The sequence below is a fragment of the Mirounga angustirostris genome, unplaced genomic scaffold, assembly GCF_029215605.1.
Source record: "Mirounga angustirostris isolate CCGP_5_RB_7025 unplaced genomic scaffold, mMirAng1.0.hap1 SCAF_6, whole genome shotgun sequence".
In the NCBI taxonomy this organism is placed as follows: domain Eukaryota; kingdom Metazoa; phylum Chordata; class Mammalia; order Carnivora; family Phocidae; genus Mirounga; species Mirounga angustirostris.
The window spans coordinates 98,359,269-98,382,064 of NW_026991714.1; the positions used below are offsets into that span (position 1 = coordinate 98,359,269).

Here is a 22,796-nt window from a genome sequence, read left to right on the forward strand (position 1 = left end):
AAGCCAAAATAATTTTTAAATAAACACTGTATAGGAGTACTTGGGTGGCAAAGTTGGCTAAGCAGTCCATGCTTGATTTCAACTCAGCTCGTGATCTCCAGGGTTATGGGATCAACAGGCAGGCTGTTGCAGGCTGAGGCAGGCTCCACGCTAAGTGCAGGGTGTACTTGGGATTCTCGCCCTTTCCCTCTCCCTCCTCCTCTGCCCTTCCATCGCTGGCATGTACCTTCTCTCTCTCTAAAATAAATAGATAAAATCTTAAAAAAAAAAAACCCAAAACTGTAAAGATGATGAAAACATGCAAAGTGCCAAAGAACAAAGTTTGTTTTGTTTTTAAGTAAGCTCTACCCTCAAAGAGGGGCTTGAACTCGACTCTGAAATCGAGTAGCATGCTTTACTGACTGAGCCAGCCAGATGTCCCTTGCAAAGGACAAAGATTTGGCAAAGCTTTTTTTTTTTTTTAAGATTTTATTTATTTATTTTTGGGGGGGAGAGAGCACATGAGAGGGGAGAAGGGGCAGAGGAAGAAGGAGACTCCTTGCTGAGCAGGAAGCCTGATGCAGGACTTGGGATCATGACCTGAGCCAAAGACAGACGCTTAACCGACTGAGCCATCCAAGCACCCCAGTGCTTTTTTTTTTTAATATGGACTATATATGAATGCCATATAGATCATATATAACAATAACTACCTAAAAGGCCTTCTTCGTGGGGTGCCTGGGTGGCTCTGTTTGTTAAGCTTCCAACTCTTGATTTCTACTCAGGTCATGATCTCAGGGTCCTGAGATCAAGCCAAGCCTAGGGCTCTGTGTTGGGCATGGGGCCTGCTTAAGATTCTCTTTCTCTCTCTCCCTCTGCCTCTCCCCACCTGCTTGCACTCAATCTCCCTCTCTCTCTAAAAAAAAATAAAAAAAAAAAGCCTTCTTTGAAAACGTCCCCATCCCCACATGTACCCCCACATTTCGTGAAACATGGAGGAATCAGTGTGCCATTTTAAGATGATTCATTTATTTATTAGAGAGAAACAGAGAAAGAGTGGGGGTGAGAGGGGATTGTGGCCTGCAGCAGGAGAAGGACAGAAGCAGCCTCCCTGCTGAACACAGAGCCTAACAGGGGGCTCAATCTCAGGACCCTAAGATCATGACCCAAGCCAAAATCAATTAACCAACTGAGCCACCCAGGCACCCCTCAGTGTGCCATTTTAATAAACATTGTCATGGATCTTAGCTATCTTCAAGTCTTCTATTAAGTAGTATTTTAGACCACAGATTATTAACCTTTACTTACTTATATTTATCAGGAATAAGCATCATAGGGACGGGTCGGGGTGGCTCAATCAGTAAAGGTCTGCCTTCAGCTCAGATCATGATCCCAGGGGCCTAGGATCAATTCCTGCATCGGGCTTCCTGCTCAGTGGGGAGTCTGCTTCTCCCTTTTTCTCTACTTCTGCCTGTCCCCCTGCTCATGTTCTCTTGCTTTCTCTCTCTCTCTCTGCCAATAAATTAACAAAATCTTAAAAAAAAAAAGGAATAAGCATTATATATCACAGATGCCTCATTAATTGCAATAATTTTGAAGTTATAGATAACTTACCCTATACATAACATAAGATCTTTGCTCCTTTAGTATAGAATTTATCTATATACAAAATTTAAAATATTTTATTTTATTACTTTTTAAGTTTTATTTATTTAAGTCATCTCTACACCCCATGTGGGGCTTGAACTCATGACCCTAACATCAAAAGTCGCATGCTCCTCTGACTTAGCCAGATGCTATGCAACTTCACATGAAATTGAACATCTGCATTTTCTTTTATATACATACAAAGTGTGGTATTTTAGGGGCACCTGGGTGGTTCAGTCAGTTAAGCGTCTGACTCTTGATTTCAGCTCTGGTCATGATCTTGGGGTTGTGAGATTAAGCCCTGTGTCGGCTCTGAGCTGGGTGTGGAGCCTGCTTAAGATTCTCTCTCTCCCTCTCCTGCCCCTCTCAGCTCTCACTCTCACTCTTTCTCTCTCTCTCTGTAAAAAAATAAATAAATAGGGACACCTGTGTGGCTTAGTCGGTTAAGCACCCACCTTCAGCTCAGGTCATGATCCCAGGGTTCGGGGATGGAGCCCCATGTGGGCTTCCCTGCTCAGTGGGGAGTCTGCTTCTCCTTCTCCCTCTGCCTGTTACTCCCCCTGTTTGTGCTATCTCTGTCTCTCTCAAATAAATAAATATATAAAATCTTAAATAAAAAAAGAAATAACATGAGAGAAACATAATTCTTACTATTTTCAACTCTAGAAATAAATATATATTCTGAATTTATGATACCAGATTTCCATGGCTAAGATGCAATAGGCAGTTGAGAAGTTTGTGGACATAAGGTAAAGGTAAATAAGGAAAACAGGAATTTTAGGAAATTGCCTCAGATTTCACTTTTATTTTGGCTTAAGACATCCTGTATTTAAAAAATGAAAACTGAGGGGCACCTGGGTGGCTCAGTCGTTGGGCGTCTGCCTTCGGCTCAGGTCATGATCCGGGGTCCTGGGATCCAGCCCCGCATCGGGCTCCCTGCTCAGTGGGAGGCCTGCTTCTCCCTCTCCCACTCCCCCTGCTTGTGTTCCCTCTCTCGCTGTCTCTCTCTCTGTCAAATAAATAAATAAAATCTTTTAGAAAAAAAATGAAAACTGACATTTTCTAGGTCAAGTCTTTTACTAGAACCCATCAAATCTGCACATCAATTTTTTCAATTAGAGTATAGTTGTTGAACATTAATTTCTAACAACACAGCAGAGTAAGAAAGAACAAAAGTATTGAATGCTTGCTTCTCTACTTAATAGATAAATGATCGTAAGGACTTAGTAAATATCTGATCTTCAGTTTCTAATCTTTAAAATGTGAGTGACATCCACACCCAATATGATGTGAATATCAAATACGATCATTGAGCCATAGGAGCTCCCACAGGGCTCAGCACATAATAGGTGCTATATTTCTCTCACTTCCTTAGGATGTGCACTCCTAGACCTGCAGAACACATCATTATTCATTCAGTCATTATACATTTACTTTCTACCTACTGTGTTTTAAAGCATTATGTTAGATGACCAAGATATAAAAGTTAATAAGACAAAATTTCTACAAAGTCTTTTGTAAGAGAGCAAGGAGCTACAAAAAAGTGAGTACAATTTGTTGGAATTAGGGGTGTGCATGGAGTACTATAAGGTAGAAAGAAGGGAGAGACCAATTCTATAAGAGGAGTGGGGAAATTAAGAAAGAAAGAGACAAGCTGAGCCTTGAAAAATGAGTAAGAGTTTTCCAGGCAGTTGTAGAAGAAAAAATATTTCATAAGAGGATCTGAATCATCTAATGTTGTTACAATTAGATATAGCAATGAACTAGAAATTGTTTACAGGACTGACCTAATTTATTCTTTCATTCATTCAATAGGTATTTCTTATACAGATGATAGGCATCATAGATACAATAGTAAATAAAAACTTGGTCCATCTTGATCTTGGGGTGGTAAGTTTGAGCACCATGTTGGGTGTAGAGATTACTTAAAAACAAAAGCTTAAGGGGACGCCTGGGTGGCTCAGTCCGTTAAGCGGTTACCTTCTGCTCAGGTCATGATCTCGGGGTCCTGGGATCGAGTCCCGCATTGGGCTCTCTGCTCAGTGGGGAGCCTGCTTCTCCCTCTTCCTCTCCCCCTGCCTGTACTCACTCTCTCTCTCTGACAAATAAATAAATAAAATCTTTTAAAAAATAAAAATAAACAAGACAAAACCAAAACAAACCTAGCCCATGCCCTTCAGGGAACTTATACTCTAGCAGGAAAGACAAATCTTAATCAAATAATCACAGAAATTCATGTCAAATGGAAACTGAGATAAATGCTTTTAAGAGGAGGCTTAGTGCATGGTGATTAAGACCGTAAAACAGGAATTTGACCTAAACAAGAAGTTTAGAAAAGGCTACCTTAAAGAAATGTTGCGGGGCGCCTGGGTGGCTCAGTCGTTAAGCATCTGCCTTTGGCTCAGGTCATGATCCCAGGGTCCTGGATCGAGCCCCGCATCGGGCTCCCTGCTCGGCGGGAAGCCTGCTTCTCCCTCTCAAACTCCCCCTGCTTGTGTTCCCTCTCTCGCTGTGTCTCTCTCTGTCAAATAAACAAACAAAATCTTTAAAAAAAAAAAAAAAAAAGAAAGAAAGAAAGAAATGTTGCTTGAATCCAGAGGTGAAGGATGATGACTAGGGTTTAGCTGAGGAAGGGAATAAGAAAAAGCATTCTAGAAAAAGGAAACAGAGCCTCTGGTGGGAGAGTTTGGTGGTTTCGAAGTCTGATCACTATCTCAAATGCATTACTGCACTATGTACTTTAAGGGTCAAGAATTCAGATGCCTTCCAGGGATCAGGCAGGTCACTTACAATGATAAATGTGTAAGACGATAGAGGGAGCTGCTAGACGGACGAAGTGTCAAAGTGTTTGTTCAGCTTAAAATGAAACTTGTCTGCAAATGAAATTTACTGGTTTACAAGAACAGAAATATTGGTTTGCAAGCCACTGTGGCTGGAATAGGAAGAACCAGGAGGTTTGTGATATAAGATGAGATACAGAAATAGGCCAAATCTTATAGCCTCTAGCAACCTTGTAGCCACCGTGGAGGTCTTGTCATCATCCTAAAAGCAACATGAAGGGGCACCTGGGTGGCTCAGTTGTTAAGCGTCTGCCTTCGGCTCAGGTCATGATCCCAGCATCCTGGGATGGAGCCCCACATGGGGCTCCCTGCTCCGCGGGAAGCCTGCTTCTCCCTCTCCCACTCCCTCTGCTTGTGTTCCCTCTCTCGCTGTGTCTCTGTCAAATGAATAAATAAAACCAAAAAAAAAAAAAAAAAAGGCAACATGAAGCCAAAGTGTTAAGCTGTGGTTGACATGGTCAGGTGTACATTTCAAAAAGATCCCTGCCCATGGCTTGGATAATGGAATAGGGACAAAAGTAGTTATGATTAGACTATTGCAAGATGTGGCACTTGGTCTAGAGTAAAGGCCATAGGGATGGAGGGAAATGGACAGATTGGAGAGACACTGAAGTGATAGATAAAATGGGTGAGACTTGGCAATGGATTCAATAAGGGCAATGGGGAGAGGGAGATGTCAAGGATAATTCCTAGATTCCTGTTAACATAAATGTATGGATTCACTGAGGCAGGGAGCACTGAAAGAGGATCAGTTTGTTATTGGTTTAGAGCAAGATGGAAGGACAGAGGGAAGGATGAGTTGCTTGGTTGGAACATATTGAGTTTGCAGAGGCCTTAGAGACATCCAAGTGGAGATATTAAATAGTTGACTATATAAGGAGCAGCTTGGGCTGAAGATATAACTTTAGTAAACAAAATGAGAACCCAGAATTCAGTCGTGGTTAATTGCAACACTTAATGGCTAGCTAGAGAAAGATGGCAAAGGAGACAAAGAAGTAGCTACAGATGTAGAGGGAAAAACAAGAGTTATAGAAGCCAATGGAAAAGAGTGTTTTAAGAATAATATAGTATTGGGTGATGAGTACTGAGTAACATATGGAATTGTTGAAGCACTGAAACTAATATAACACTGCATATTAACTATGCTGGAGTTAAAATTTAAAAATAAATAAATAAAAATAAAGACAAAAAACTTAAGTGATTAGAACGTTGAGAGAGAGAGAGAGAATAATACAGTATTGGAAATATTGAGTTTAGGGACACCTAGCCAGCTCAGGCAGTAGAGCACATGACTCTTGATGTCAGGGTCATGGGTTCAAGCCCCATGTTGGGCGTGGAGCCTATTAAAAAAAAAAAAAAAAGAAAGTTGAGTTTAAAGGTCTGTGAAGGATCCAAGTTGAAATAATCTGGAACTCAAAAATGGACTCTAAGGGGCTCCTGGGTGGCTCAGTTGGTTAAGCATCTGCCTTTGGCTCAGATCATGATCCCAGGGTCCTGGGATGGAGCCCCACATAGTTCTCCCTGCTCAGCGGGGAGCCTGCTTCTCCCTCTACCTGCTGCTCCCTCTGCTGGTGCTCTCGCTCTGTCAAATAAATAAATAAATAAAATCTTTTTTTAAAAAATGGACTTTAAGTTTAGAGAGATAAACTTGGCGGTTTGCAGCATTCAGGTTACAATTTAAGCCGTACTTATTTAGGGAGCAGAGTTGTTTTTTTTTTAAAGATTTTATTTATTGGGGCGCCTGGGTGGCACAGTCGTTAAGCGTCTGCCTTCGGCTCAGGTCATGATCCCAGGGTCCTGGGATCGAGCCCCGCGTTGGGCTCCCCACTCCCCGGGGAAGCCTGCTTCTCCCTCTCCCACTTCTCCTGCTTGTGTTCCCTCTCTTGCTGTGTCTCTCTCTGTCAAATAAGTAAATAAAATCTTTAAAAAAAAAGATTTTATTTATTTATTTGATGGAGATAGAGACAGTGAGAGAAGGAACACAAGCAGGGGGAGTGCGAGAGGGAGAAGCAGGCTTCCCGCTGGGCGTGGAGCCCGATGCGGGGCTCGATCCCAGGACCCTGGGATCATGACCTGAGCCGAAGGCAGATGCCTAAGGACTGAGCCACCCAGGCGCCCCGGGAGCAGAGTTTTAATGTGTAAAGATAGTACTCGTACTCCATCACAGTAGCAATTACTATTCACACACTTAAGCAATAGTAACACTGACGGATTTACTTACTGTTTTTCCTCCCAGAAGATAAAAACACTTTGGACAATTATCCAATTGCTTCTGTCAGTCAATATTTGGCCTGTCAGCAATATTTATTATTATTAATACAGTATTACAGTATGAAGTCCTATACAAAGATAAGATCCAAAAGAAATAGAAGATAACAATCTTATCCTGAAGATAAGGGGGAATATATGGGAAAGAGACCTACAGGGCCCCTGCTTTGTGTGGGCCTGTTGTAGGTGCTTTACACTTATTGTCATGTTTAAGGTATTGTGACACCATGAAGCTTATCACGAAATTAGTCTTGGGGTACCTGGGTAGCTTCGGTCAGTTAGGCATCCGACTCCTTATTTTGGCTCAGATCATGATTTCGGGGTTGTGGGATCGAGCCCACCATCAGGCTCTGTGCTCAGAGCAGAGTCTGCTTGTCCCTCTCCCTCTGTTCCTCCCCCAGTTCACTCTCTCTCTTTCTCTCTCTCTCAAATAAGTAAATGAATAAAATCTTAAAAAAAAAAAGAAATTAGTCTCAGTTGTGCAAACATAGAATTGCTGGATTGCAGCCATAGAGTTTAGATCGGACCTCAGAGAGGTATTTAACAACAACAACAACAAAAATTTTAACATTTAGTTATTTATTTTAGGGAGAAAGAGAGAGGGCATGCATGTGGGGTGGGGAGGGGCAGAGGGAGAGAATCTTCAAGCCGACTCCCCACTGAGCCCAGAGCCCTACGCGGGGCTCAATCTCATGACCCATGAGATCATAACCTGAGATGAAACCAAAAGTCAGATGCTCAACCTATTGAGCCATTCAGGTGCCCCAACAAAAATTTCTTGAGCCATTTGGTGTCCTCTATGAGCCAGGTACTGAGCTAAGCACAGGGAATCAGATAAGCCCCTTGCGGGGCATATGGCTTAGCAAGTGGAGCGGAGTGTGTGAGAGGTGCTATGACAGAGATGTGGAAATGCTGCAGAAGCAGTATGGAAGGAGCTGTGGCTCTCCTAATTCTGCCTGGGTTGTTTCGGGAGGCTTCATAGACAAAGAGCTCTGGGAGCTGGGCTCTGAGGGAGGAGGAGAAGTTTGCCAGATTGACAAGAATAAGAGTAATAAAGAGGAAGGAGAGACAGAACAGGAGGGAAGACATTCCAGGCAGAACTGTATCTGTTCCAACCTTCCATCCCTTCTATTCACAAAGCCAGAGAAAATGTGTTTGTTAGGAGAGACTCACCCAGTAATTAAGATAGCTTTGAATTCTCACTAGGGAGGAAGAAAATGTCCAGAAATAGTTCAGGCAGTTGCTTTTATTTTATTTCATTTTTAAAAAGATTTTATTTATTTATCTGAGAGAATGGGAGACAGAGAGCATGAGAGGGGAAGGGTCAGAGGGAGAAGCAGACCCCCTGCTGAGCAGGGAGCCTGATGTGGGACTCGATCCCGGGACTCCAGAATCATGACCTGAGCTGAAGGCAGTTGCTTAACCAACTGAGCCACCCAGCGCCCTCAGGCAGTTGCTTTTAAAGTGCCCAACAGGGGCGCCTGGGTGGCTCAGTCGGTTAAGCGTCTGCCTTCAGCTCAAGTCATGAACCCAGGATCCTGGGATCCACAGGTCAGGCTCCCTGCTCAGCTGGGAGCCGGCTTCTCCCTCTCCCTCTGCCCCTCCTCTCTGCTCAGGCTCTCGCTTTTGCCCTCTTTCAAATAAATAAATAAAAATCTTAAAAAAAAAAAAAACTGCCTAATAAGTGGAGGACACCACATGTGACACAGAGAAACATTTGCATGGAACAGGCCCCAGGATGCTTCAGGTAAAAATGAAAGGAAAATAGATCAGGAATATTGCCCATGGCTTCCGAGGTGAGAGATTAGGGGCTGGAGTTACAAAGCAAAATATTCTGGGCTGGATTCAGCTTTGGAAGTCTTCTGCTGGATCAGAATCCTAAAGTACTTGCAGTGCTGAGAGAACTCTGAAGAAGAGAGAGAAGATGGTGACAGCATTTTGGCTGGACATGTAAGACAAGAACCAGGATGGCCTACACGTGTCACAGAATTCCAGGATGGAGGCATGTCAAAAGTAATGGTGGGGTGAAGGAGCATGAAGCTGTGCTGGGAATGTGACTTTGGGAGAGTGGGTCAGCAGGCTCGGGAATAAATAGATGTTATAGGAACAAGAAACAGCAAGGAATAGAATTTGTCATGGGGAGAAATGGCGCTGAAGTTAGATGGGAGAGCAAGATCAGGTAAAGGGGTGACCTGGGCATGCTAAATATAAAGACCTCAAGAATGCAGAGAAGATGGAGCATTGAAGAAGAGACTGAGGATGCTAGAAAGAAGGGCCCTTGAAATAGTAAAAACAGCTTAAAGTAGCATGGACACTATGGGCTCCAGAGCAAAAGTTACAGAGTAGCCATATAACAGAAGAAACTTCAGCAAAGGAAGGAAATACTACTGCTGAAGAAGGGTGGGAAAGGTAAGTAAGAAAATCTATTGCTTGGGGCACCTGGGTGGCTCAGTTGGTTGCGCTTCTGCCTTTGGCTCCCGTCATGATCCTGGGGTCCTGGGATCAAGCCCTGCAATGAGCTCCCTGTTACAGGCTCCCTGCTCCGTGGGGAGCCTGCTTCTCCCTCTCCCTCTGCTACTTCCCCTGCTTGTGCTCTCTTATGCTGTCAAATAAATAAATAAAATCTAAAAATTAAAAAAAAAGAAATCTATTGCTTGAGGGTCCCACTTGACAGCTTTGGCTATGAGCAGCTTTGGTGGTGAGGAAAATGAAGGCTTAGAACACGTCCCATGGCAGAAAGAGGCTAAAAATCTCCCCAAACAGGGAGTACTGAGGAGCAATAAAGACTTCAGGCAGATTTAGGTCTTAAGATACTGAAGCTGGGGGGCGCCTGGGTGGCTCAGTTGGTTAAGCGACTGCCTTCGGCTCAGGTCATGATCCCGGAGTCCCGGGATCGAGTCCCGCATCGGGCTCCCTGCTCGGCAGGGAGTATGCTTCTCCCTCTGACCCTCCTCCCTCTCATGCTCTCTGTCTCAAATAAATAAAATCTTTAAAAAAAAAAAAAAAAGATACTGAAGCTGGCTAAGGCTCTAAGAGAATTCTGCTGCTTGCAAGCAGTAGAGAAAATGGATGATGGGAATATAGAGGTCAAGGGAGGGTGCTTCCAAGTTGAGTTTGGGAGAGGTTAAGAGAACAATTGAATTAGTGGATTGAAAAGGTAACCCATGACATTGCTGGACAAGGCATAAAAGGAGAAAATGGCCTAATCTTGTCCTAAGTAGGGAAGGAGCTTGCACCACAACAGGCTCACTTTGACCACATTCAGATAGCTCTCCATTGGAAGTTTGGTCCTTTTGGAAATTGTCTATAATATAAAAGATCTTGTTTCATCTTCATATGTCTTCATGCTTTACAATTACTGTGAAGACATGCCAATCCTACTTCCTTTCAAAACAATTCTGGAAATACCAGTATTTTTGTTTTTTGTTTTTTTTCCTTCAGAATACCAATGTGATTTCCTTTCTTCCACCTTCTTCACTGAAATGTCTTTTGGTTTGTACCTACCATGTGTTGTACGGACCCTGTGTATTCTTGACAATCTTTGAATTCAATTTAGAAACTTGAGAGAGAAAAAGGTTGTAGGTCTGTGTCTGCCATTAAATGAACCAATAAATGCCCTAAATTCCTGCAAACTTGCTCAGTGCAAATTCTCCAGTAATTCCCTTGAGTCTTTTCTACTCTAAGTTTTTCTTGCTCTCTTGAACTTCTGGCAGAATTGACAGCATAAATGTTTTTCAATTTTTTTTTTTTAAGATTTAATTATTTGAGAGAGAGAGAGAGCACAAACAAACTAGTGAGCATGAGCAGGAAGAGGGAGAGGAAGAGAGAGAATCCCCTCTGGTGACCATCAGTTTGTTCTCTATAGTTAAGAGTCTGTTTCTTGGTTTCTCTCTCTCTCTCTTTTTTTTTAAATTTTGCTCATTTATTTTGTTTCTTAAATTCCACATATGAGTGAAATTGTATGGTATTTGTCTTTCTCTGACTGACTTATTTCACTTAGCATTATACTCTCTAGATCCAACCATATTGCAAATGGCAAGATTTCATTCTTTATCATGGCTGAATAATATTCCAGTGTGTGTGTGTGTGTGTGTATCATATCTTCTTTATCCATTCCTTTTTTTTTTTTTTAAAGATTTTATTTATTTATTTTGAGAGAGAGAATGAGAGAGAGAGCACATGAGAGGGGGGAGGGTCAGAGGGAGAAGCAGACTCCCTGCCGAGCAGGGAGCCCAATGCGGGACTCGATCCCGGGACTCCAGGATCATGACCTGAGCCGAAGGCAGTCGCTTAACCAACTGAGCCACCCAGGCGCCCTATCCATTCTTTTTTTAATTTTTTAAAAGATTTTATTTATTTATTTGAGAGAGAAAGAGAGAGTGCACATGAGCAGGGGGAGGGGCAGAGGGAGAGGGAGAAGCAGACTCCCCACTGAGCATGAAGCCCCAAGGCAGGACTTGTCTCAGAACCCTGGGATCATGACCTGAGCTGAAGACAGACACTTAACCAACCCGAGCCACCCAGGCACCCCTTCTTTATCCATTCTTCTATCAATGGATGCTTAGGCTGTTTCCATAATTTGCCTATTGAAAATAATGCAGTAAACATAGGGGTGCATGTATCTTTACAAATTAGTGTTTTCATATTCTTTGGGTAAATATCCAGTAGTAGGGGCACCTGGGTGGCTCAGTTGGTTAAGCGACTGCCTTTGGCTCAGGTCATGATCCTGAAGTCCTGGGATCGAGTCCCATGTCGGGCTCCCTGCTCAGCAGGGAGTCTGCCTCTCTCTCTGACCCTCCCCCCTCTCATGCTCTCTATCTCATTCTCTCTCTCAAATAAATAAATAAAATCTTAAAAAAAAAAATATCCAGTAGTAGAATTACTGGATCATATGGTAATTCTATTTTTAATTTTTTGAGGAAACTCCATACTGTTTTTCTCAGTGGCTATACCAGATTGCCTTCCCACCAACAGCGTAAGAGGGTTCCTTTTTCTCCACATCCTCGTCAGCACTTGTTTCTTGTGTTTTTTTATTTGAGCCATTCTGACAGATGTGAGGTGATATCTCATTGTGGTTTTGATTTTCATTTCCCTAATGTTGACTGATGTTGAACATGTTTTCATGTGTCTATTGGCTATCTGTGTATCTTCTTTGGAGAAATGTATGTTCATATCTTCTGCCCATATTTTCACTATTATTTGTTTTTTTGGGGGGGGTTGAGTTGTATCAGTTCTTTATATATTTTGGATACTAACCCTTTATTGGATACGTCATTTGCAAATATCTTCTCCCAGTTAGTAGGTAGTCTTTTAGTTTAGTTGATTTTTTTAAAATTATTTTTATTTTTATTTATTTATTTTTTTAAGCAGGCTCCATGCCCAATATGAGGCTTGAACTCACGACCCTGAGATCAAGAGTCACATGCTTGGGTGCCTGGGTGGCTCAGCCGGTTAAGCGTCTGCCTTCGGCTGGAGTCGTGATCCCAGGGTCCTGGGATCGAGCCCCACGTCGGGCTCCCTGGTTGGCGGGGAGTCTGCTCCTCCTTCTTCCCCTGCCCCTTCCCCAGCTTGTGCTCTCTCTCGCTCACTCTCTCTCTCAAATAAATGGGTAAAATTTAAAAAAAACAAGAGTCACATGCTTTACCAACTGAGCCAGCCTGGGTGGCTCAGTTGGTTAAGCATCTGCCTTCAGCTCAAGTCATGATCTCAGGGCTCCCTGCTCAACAGGGAGTCTGCTTATCCCTCTCCCTCTGATGCTCCCCCTGCTTGTGCTCTCTCTCTCTTTCTCTGTGTGTCAAATAAATTTAAAAAAACTTTAAAAATAAATAAAAAAGAACAAAGAACAAAGGTGAAAAGATTATCATGAAATAACAATATCCTGGCATTTGTCAATTAACTGAAATGATTAATTTAAAAAGTATTGAAATCGGAAAATCACACAAAGATGTAGAAAAATGTCCATGGTGGGACACTTGTGTGGCTCCGACGGTTAAATGTCTGCCTTCGGCTCTGGCTCTGGTCATGATCCCACGGTCCTGGGATTGAGCCCCTCATTGCGGGGGGGGGGTCCTTGCTCAGCAGGGAGTCTGCTTCTCCCTCTGCCCGCCACTCCCCACTGCTTGTGCTCTCTCTCTCTCTCTCTCTCTGAAGAGACAGTATTGCCAAATTTAAAAATTTTTGCCAATCGAGATTATATTCTTTAGGAAAGAAACTGTGAGAGTGCGTGTGTGTGTGCATGTGTGTATGTGTATGGGTGTGTGTATTTGAGGAGAGTATATATTTTTTTTCCTAGGGCACTGCCTCAGGTAAATTAGTAAGCAGGTAAGATGAAATTAGTTATATCTTGGGGCACCTGGGTGGCTCAATCAGTGTGGCTCAATCAGACCTTCGGCACAGGTCATGATCCCAGAGTCCTGGGATCACTTTCTTTTCTTCTTGGGTAGACAATGTTATTGACTAGTTCCTTATGAGTTGATCAACCTTTTAGTTTCTGTTAAAAACATCAGACCCCTTTTCTGATAGGTTCAGATGGACCTGGTGATGTTTGGTGAGATGTTTAAGACACAGATACCAATGTGGATGTAAATATCATGTACATGTGGAGGTGCCTGGTGGCTCAGTTGGTCGTGTCTGACTCTTGATCTCAGCTCAGGTCTTGATCTCATGATCGTGAGTTCAAGCCCCGTGTTGGGTAAATAAATAAAAAAATAATAAATACGATCTGCATGCTGATGACTCTCAAATTTGTTTTTCCAAATGAAACCTCTTTTCTGAATTCAAAATTGTCCCAGACTTGGCCAGTGGGAGCGATCTATACTTTTTTTTGACATATAGAGTTTCCAATGTTATACTGTTGTGAAACGCAGTGAAATGGTTGTGTTGCCATAAACACAATCTCACCCATAGGGCCTTTGCACTTGATTTTTCCTACACATAAAATCTCCTCCAGCTCCCTCCCTTATCTTTTTCAGAGCTACTCAACGAACTCATTGCTGTATTTAAAATTGCAGCTTTAGGGGTATGATCCCAGGGTCCTGGGATGGAGTCCCAAGTCTGCTGCTCCCTCTGCCTCTCTCCAACCTGCACCTCCCACCCGACCCTCTGCTCTCTCTCGCAAATAAATAAATAATCTTTAAAATTGCAACTTTCCCCAGCACTCCCTGTCCCCTTCCCTGCTTTTCCTCTCTTCCCTCTAACCATCACCATCTGACACACTATATATATTCTGCTTATTTACCTTCTTTATTTTAGGCCCTACCCACCACTCCATGATGGAATGGAAGCTCCACAAGGGCAGAAGTTTCATTTTGCTATTGCTGTTTTCTCAAAGTTTAGAACTGTGCCTGATACGTAGTATGGATTCAACTAACATTTATATAATGAAGGGAATGAGCGTTACCATGGACATTTTTTTAAAAGATTTTATTTATTTATTTATCAGAGAGAGAGCACAAGCAGGGGGAGTGGCAGGCAGAGGGAGAAGCAGACTCCCCGCTGAGCAAGGAGCCCAATGCAGGACTCCATCCCAGGACCCTGGGATCATGACCAGAGCCAGAGCTGAAGGTAGACATTTAACCAACGGAGCCACCCAGGTGTCCCACCATGGACATTTTTCTACATCTTTGTGTGATTTTCCCATTTCAATGCTTTTTAAAGTTAATCACTTCAGGTAATTGACAAATGCCAGGATATTGCTATTTCATGATAATCTTTTCACCTTTGTTCTTTTTTCTTTATTTTGAAAGATTTTATTTATTTATTTGACACAGAAAGAGAGAGCACAAGCAGGGGGAGCAGCAGAGGGAGAGGGAGAAGCAGACTCCCCGCTGAGCAGGGAGCCCTGAGATCATGACTTGAGCTGAAGGCAGATGCTTAACCGATAGAGCCACCCAGGCACCCCTATTCTTCTTTTTTAGATGTTCTTTCTTTTTGTTTTTTATGGAGATCAAGTTATGAGTCAAACTCTCCCAACATTCGTTTCTTTCTTTCTTTTTTTTTAAAGATTTTATTTATTTATTTGACAGAGAGAGACACAGCGAGAGAGGGAACACAAGCAGGGGGAGTGGGAGGGGGAGAAGCAGGCTTCCCACCGAGCAGGGATCCCGATGCGGGGCTCATACCAGGACCCTGGAATCATGACCTGACCCGAAGGCAGATGCTTAACGACTGAGCCACCCAGGCGCCCCCCCCCAACATTCTTTTCATCTAGGTCCTCGGAGATTGTTTCTGACAAGGTATTAATAATTAGGCTTTTGGAAACATTGAGAGAAGTCCATTATTGCAGATAAGATTTATTTCAAATGCCACATGTTTTTACTTTCTGCAACTAAGGTAGTTTGTCTGACTGTAGCCCTGAAAACACTGTAGTGCAGTCATTAGTTTGTTCTGCTTGCCAACCAGGATTTGTGTTCCTTCTGTTTAAGAGGCGAATTTTATTCATCTCTGTATACCTATATCCTAACTTAAGAATAAATTTGAATGAATCAATCCGTGAGAAAGGTTGAAAGTTTAGGAATCTTTCTCTCTCTTTTTTTTTTTTTTAAGATTTTATTTATTTATTTGACAGAGAGAGACACAGCGAGAGAAGGAACACAAGCAGGGGGAGTGGGAGAGGGAGAAGCAGGCTTCCTGCGGAGCAGGGATCCCGATGCGGGGCTCGATCCCAGGACCCTGGGACCCTGGGACCATGACCTGAGCCGAAGGCAGACGCTTAATGACTGAGCCACCCAGGCGCCCCAACAGTTTGGGAATCTTTCTCAAAGGAACAATCTGGTTATGCTTATTAAAGCAAGTATACCAAAGAATAAAAATTATGTGCAGAATCGGGTTAGAATGGTGTTGAAGGTAATGAATGATAGGATGAGTCTTTCTCTCCAGCTGAAGTTTTGACGTGGGAGGAACGATAGTTCCATGAACACCATTTTCCTTACATCTGTAAGCCCATGAAAGATCTGGATTCCCTTGTCTGTGTCATGACTGACCGCTGGAAGAAGCAATGGCCGTCCAACATTAGGGAGAAATTCCAAAGCACCACCCAGTCTTAATTTGGCATAATGCCACTGGTTATTCCTTCTAATGTTAAAAACTTACTTCTTCTGGTGCCTTCATTGCTTCATCCATAAAGTGAATATGACCACCCTCCATGTACAAGGGCCAAATAGCCAGCAAAAATGTAATGATGACCTTTTCAGACATCAAGCCTAGAGTCAAGGGAACCCAACCCTCCTCTGGCCTCTCTTTGGTGTTGAGGATAGTTTACCATCATCTGCAACCCAGATATTGCTCAACTGTGTCATCTCTGATCTGGCATTCCCTTGATCTATCTATAAACATTCAATTTAGAAACCCTAAAATTTGTCTCTCAGCCCAAGAGCCCCTCGGGAAAAAAGATAATGACAAGAAACCCTTGACACCTCTCTTCGGGTCCAATACTCCCTTTTGACCTTAAAGAAGAAAAAAAAAGGGTGTTATGAGAGAGGAGGGCGAAGGGGAGGGGTAAGGGTCGAGAGGGGAGTCCAGCTCCAGTTTGGGGAAATCCAGCTCGCATTTTGACTCTAGCTCAGTGGTGCAGGGTCCAGCAAAGGCAGAGCCCCTGCTTCACTCCCTGAGGTCTGTCCTGGGGAGACACTACTGCTCCGGGGGGCTGACCTGGCGGGGAGTGGCAGCGCAATCCGCTCCCGCACCGCTTTGTGCGTGCAGCCGCCAGTCCCTCGGCTCCCGGGTCTGCCCCCTGGGACAACCCCCTGCCCCGCCCCAGTCATGCAACTCTACCTGCCTCTCCTCTGTGGACCTTTGGGAAGCTGCCGCCCACCCCGGGGGCTCGGGCCCTGACCCTGCCAGGCTGCCGGTAGGTGTCCGCCCTGGGCCCGCTCACGCTCCTCGCGCCCGCCGGGGCCCTGGGCTCCCAAGTTGTGGGGACCGGCGCGAGTTGGAAAGTTTGCCCGAGGGCTGGTGCGGGCTTGGAGCCGGGGGCACGCGCTCTGCCCTCCGAGCCAGAGCGGGCCGGTGGTGAGCTGGGGACTGGGCAGAGGGCAGGGGTGAGGGGACCCTCACGCGGAGGCCGGAAGGGGGTGCGAGGGGCGGTACTCGGCTGGGGCTGGGATGAAGGCCAGAGCTGGGCGTCCGCGGGTCCTCCGGGTCCGCAGGGGTGGGCCCACTCCCCGCGGCGACCCCCTGCCCCGAACCGCTTGGGGAGCTTTTGTTGCGGGTGGTAAACAATGCCCCCGGCCGGAGGACTCGGCCGCCTGCCCCCGAGGCCCAGCTGCGGCGCGGGATGGCGGGGAGCGGAGGCGGGGGCGCCGTGGGCTCGGACCTCGGGCGCCGCTGCAGCCCGGGCTGGGGGAGGGCAAGTGTGCCTTCGGGGATCCCTGAAGGTGCCGGCGACCCATGCGCCTCTTCGGAGAGTTGGAAGTCCGGCGCCTCAAGATGAGAAAGAGGGCAAGTTGCGGGTGGGGAGCCCGTCCTGTCGCATAATCAGGCGCACCCCCAAACAGATTTTCTCCCTCCCCCACGCTTGTGTAGGGGATAGATTCGTTGGGAAACATTTGGCACTTCCCTCCCTGAGCATTTCGGGGAGGGGACTCCAAGGTAGTAGGGGAGTCTGACCCGAGGTGACCCAGAGTCACACAGATCGGGGAAGAAGGGAATTGGGAATAGAATTAGTGTTCTGTCAAAATGGCTTTTTAAAAAACCTCTTAGGAGCGCCACCAGGTCGCCGAGCGCGCTGGCGTTGCCGTCGCGTCAGCCCCACTGGCGGGATCCGGGAACCGGGAGGTGCGCGGAGCTGGGTGCTGCGGACCCGGGGAGGAGCCGGATTCCGGCCCGAGCCTGCGGCCAGGGCCGCCAGCCCTTCACGTGTCGGGGAGGGAAGGGGCTAGATCTCTCTCCCTCTCCCTCTCTCCTCTCTTCCCCTTCCTCCCTCTCACCCAGACGCCCAACTGATTGAGCTGCTGGAAGGGCTGTATGCAGTCCATACAGTTCCACAAAAAGTGGTCAGGAAGTTGCCGGCCGGCTCCAGTAGCCTTTCCACATGAATGGGGAACCCAAATTGCGCATTTCTGACCCAATAAAAATGAATGTATTACCAAGAGAATAAATACTGCTTGAACTAGGAGTCTTTCCCCTGCCCCCGGCTCGTCCTCTTCCCAAATTAACCATTTTGCATCGGTCACTCATGTGCCACTTCGCCCCAGTTCCACTCGCCGGTACCACGTGAGCTGCACAATACATGGTAATGGACAGTTTATGAAGAAATAAAGTGTAAGTGCTTCGAGACTTGAAGCGAGTGAAAGATACGGTGCACAGTCTAGTGTCCGCGGGGTGCGCTGCGCGCCGCACCGGGATGGGTTGAAGGGCGGCGCTGTAGGGCAGCGGCCTCAGGTCGGCCCTGAACCCAAATGTCCTCACTTGCCCTTCTCCTCCCAGCAATATTTAGTAAAATAAATTTATAAAGACGATGGCTTCTTTAGGCCTCAGGATGCCAAACACACACGTATGTATGTATGCATGCATGTATGCATGTATGCAAATATATTTGCTTGTTAACCAGTTAGGGCAAGAGTAATTTAGGGCATATCGGGATTTATGACCACAGTTAAACAAGGGTGGTACACGCAGGTAGGTGCATAGATAAATATTTGGAGGTTAGTCCGTATAGTTTCCAAGAACGAAAAGACTTCAGTACTGTGATTTTGGGTGTGTTTCCTGATTTTAATCGGTTTTAGGTTACACTGGTTAAAATCCTCCCTTGCCTCCCCCCTTAAGAGATCTTGAATAGGTTGGTTGGTAGCCTCTGACAGTGTTTAAAGCCATGTTATGATTTCAGCTAAACTTCAGAATCAAGATACAGGGGAGTTATTGGCACACACTCTCCCTTTTTCTTTGCAAAGATTAGTAGCTGAGATTTACAATCTTCAACCACCATTTAACCATTTTAATGAGAGTTAACTATCGTGTTCAGCTCTGGTTTTCCAGAATTGATGGGTGGGAGGTTTGGGTCGGAGGTTTGGATCACCACTGTTCCTGCTCTTTGTTTCTCTTCCCTCTCCGGTCTTCTTTATCTGGTTTGTCCATCCCCTCCCCCACTCTCTTTGCATCTATCTTTCTTTCCCTGCACACTTAAATTTCTTTTTTCCCCCCTAGGTTTACCTTTATAGTCTTCAGCATTTTGATCCCAGTTGTGTTTTTTTTTACTCAACCTTTATTACCATAAATTTCTTCCTCTTAACTCTGTCTTTTGCTCCCCCTCTCCCCTTTAGACTTTTCTTCCTTAAGCTTTTTACTACTCCCCTTGTATTTTATGTTTTTCTTGTTTTTGGAAGAGTTGTTCTATCTCCATTTTAACTTCTCCCTTCCCTTTTCTGTGGCCCTCTTAGGCCCCCCCTTTTTTTTCTTGCTCTCTGCAGGGCAGCCAGGGGTGTTTTACATATGGAAGGAGCCTTTGACTAAATCTGCTGGTATTCTAGTGAGTTTCCTTGAACAGCCTTTCCTTGTGCGGAGGGCTCTCACACTTCCTGTGGTTGAAGACTATCTAGGAACTGCAAGCAGCCGCCCACCTCCTCTTCCTTTAGATGTAGAACTTAGTTGCTGGATGAAGCTAAGTCAGGTGGTGCCTTTTTAAAAGAAATGTTTTACATCTTCTATTTCTCAGTCAAGGGCAACAGGCTTTAAATTCTAAGCAGCTGAATGGAGTGACCATGAAATCAGAACCTCTTTTGCCTCTAGCCCTACAGATGAATTCACTCACCACTTTTTTGGCCACTGCTGGTAGTGGGAAGGGTTGCAATATAATTTTAAATTGACATGCGGGCTGTATGGTTACATCAGTTCAGCCACTTCCTACCCAGGGGACTTTGGGAGATCCAGAAGGAGGGATGTAGATGGGAGAGGATTTTCTGACGAGGTGCTGTCAACATCGTCCTTTATAGACAACTGATACAGTTTCGGAAGTAAGCTTTTTATTTTCTAGGCAAAGGGATTACTTCATTAATTACAAAAAAGGCCCTCTGTAGGGAAAGGTTGAATACTTAGTAAGCTCAAATAATAGTGACGAAAATACCTGACCCTATTTGTTGACCAGTTTGGTTAGGTAAGTTTAAGTTACTTGTGAATAATTAGCAGATCCTTACACAGGCAGTGTTTATCATATTCACCTTGGGGCCTACTCCTGCCACTTCTTTATATTCTCTACTTTAGGCTGGCATCATGTCTTTTCATGTTTCAAATTATATGCTGGCCTTTTATCTCCTGGCTTATAATGTTTGGATCTCATATGCTCTAGTCTCCTATATCACAAGGACATTTTAGGAAAAAGAATTTTTATTTTTGGTGCCCTCTGGTGAAAACACTTGCTAACTAATGTTTTACATCCCACAGTGGTTGGGTTTTCTGTTTGTTTGTTTCATTTTGTTTTCTCTTCCAGGAAAATAAGAACCCACAGAATAGTATCAATTAATTGCAAATAATTAGGGCCTATGGTATATGTTTAATAACAGGAACACTATTCTCTTATTTTCTGCTCTGATCATATTATCCTATGGGGGATAAGGGGAGATGGAGCATTTAATAATGTTTATAGATTAATAAGGAAAATAAATATCAGTAGATCTGTGGGGATAATTCCATATTTAAATACGGACCTGTTTAATAGAATGGACTACATTGGTTTTTTTTTCCCCACAAATTTCAAAAAAAAAAGTTTGCTGCCTCTCCTCCCAGGGTTCAGCCCTGGGAATAACTTAGTTTATCACAAAAGAAGGTCACATTTCATCAGTGGAGCCAAGGGTGATAAAATTAGGATCTTGTGGGAGCCCTTATTTTGTTTCTGATTGTCTATTTCTTTGGCTGGGTGGTACCCAGTGGTTTCTCCCCTGCAGTTGGGTTTTTCAGGGGTCATTGGCCTCTTTCACGATCTCATAAAAAGGCTGTTACCATTTAAAGAGGCCACATCTTCCCAATCCATGTTGCTCATACCTTTTCCATTTCCTTGGCAGGCTCTTTTTCAGGAGATAAGATTTGAATGGTAAACATTATCTTAATTACAAGTCTGAATTTCTAAAGCACTTTAATTTAAAAATATAAAAGAATATATGAGACAGAGATCAGTTTATAAACTACTCTCAAAGGCAGATCCCATGACACCTTCTGGCATATCCAGATTACTTGCCTACATGTGTGAATTTTAATTTTCGTGGCTGATTGCAATACCTAGATTATATGCTCCTAATAATTTTTTAGCAATGTAATCTTGATACAAGAGATAAAGCAAGCTTATACCGATATTGTTGAATTTCTAAAGAATGGAAAGGATTGCTTTTTGCTATCTGAAAAAAACATCCTTATAAAGACTGCTGACTTTCTGGAGATTAGAATTGGAATGTCTTTTTTTTTTTTTTTTTTTCTAAAAATACTGGTACAAAAAGCAGTGGTCTTTGGAGAAAATGTCCTACAGTTTTTCACAGCCAAAAAGTTAGTGCAAGCCAAAAACTTTTTTTTTCTTTTTTTAAGAAAAGGGGGAAAGTGGTAAGCTTAGTTGCCAAGAACTCAAGTCAAGTATTCTCTGGTCTAGTGTTTGTATTTAGCACAGATTTATCAGACTTATTTTTCTTGTGGTTAATGTTATTACTAATGTCTATTTAAAAAGTCTGTCTTAAAGGCACAATGGTTTTGACTCTAAATGTTGTGCTCTGGGATCTACAGTGCCTGGCTTACAATGTGTTAGGTGATAACAGAAACCAAAGAACTAGATCTTGTTTGGCAGAATATGGCAGACTGTGGGTTAAACTGTTTTGATAATAATGATAACCACTCTTTAGCTCATTTTCTCTTATTATTTTTTGTATTTTGGAAGTATAAGCAGCCTTTATTTTTTTACCTCCCATTTATTATTAAACACCTATTATATGCCAACCCTGTGCTAAGTGTTCACACATGTCATCTCATTTTATTCTCATGGTAACCCAATGAGGTCAGTACTATTATGCTTCCTATTCGATTACACATAAGGAAACTGAAGTATAGAGAGACTGAGAAATATATCAGAATCACATGACTAGTAATGTTTCTGAGCTGGAAACTGAACCCAGGTCTGCCTACTTACAAAGTCCTTCTTACCTTACCTTCCCCGACTTCCTCCTCAACCTCAGATACCACTCGGAAGCCACCAGGCTTTCCCTGTAGGAGCCCAGTGATTCCTCAAAACAACCTCATTTCAGATGTAGAAACTTTGACTCAGTTAAATAGGTTCTGGAAGGACATAGCTGGTGATCACAGATTCAAACTCACAGCTTTCTGATGGACACATCTTTAGCTACTAAACCAACCGGTGCATCCCAGGATTACCTGGATCAGATCAGTACAACAAAAACAAATCAATTTGAGAATGATAGAGGGCTGTTCAAGTTTTTACTTTGCCAAGTAATAACAGTATAAAATAAACCTATCGCTACCTTTTGACAAAAGAAAGGACTTCTATTACTTTTTTAAAGAAAGGACATTTTTTAAAGGTTTTATTTATTTATTATTTTAAAAAGATTTTATTTACTTGAGAGAGAGAGCACGAACAGGGGGGAGGGGCAGAGGGAGAGGAAGAAGCCAACTCCCCGCTGAGTGGGGATTCCTGGCAGACCAGCAGGGGAGGTAGGGGGCGGGCCTTCATCCCAGGACCCTGGATCATGACCTGAGCTGAAGTCAGAGGCTTATCCCACTGAGCCACCCAGGCATCCCTATTTATTTATTTGAGAGAGAGCAAGTGAGGCTGAGTGTGAGCAGGGGGAGGGACAGAGGGAGAAGAGAGAGAGAATCCCAATCAGACTCCCTCTCAACTTGGATCCAGTCGTGGGGCTCCATCCCCTGACCTGAGATCATGACCCAAGCTGACCCCAGTGGAAGTCAGGAGCGGGTTGCTCAATCGACTAAGCCACCCAGGCACCCCAAGAAAGGACATTTTAATGAGAGAAAACTGGAAGGCTTAACTTCAGAGTAAAGAAGAGTTGTTTATTATTATTATCATTTTTTTAAAGATTTTATTTATTTGAGAAAGAGAAAGAGATAGTGAGAGAGAGC

At 43.9% G+C, this 22,796-nt stretch overlaps 1 protein-coding gene across 1 annotated transcript in view; it reads left to right on the plus strand.

Annotated features, from left to right (window-relative positions):
• Positions 1-16,506: 16,506 nt before the first annotated feature.
• TET1 (tet methylcytosine dioxygenase 1) overlaps positions 16,507-22,796 on the plus strand; it is a 142,621-nt gene continuing 136,331 nt past the window's right edge. Inside the window, exon 1 of the mRNA XM_064594717.1 lies at positions 16,507-16,581. The gene's annotated coding sequence lies outside the window, so the exon portion shown is untranslated. The remainder of the gene's footprint in view (positions 16,582-22,796) is intronic.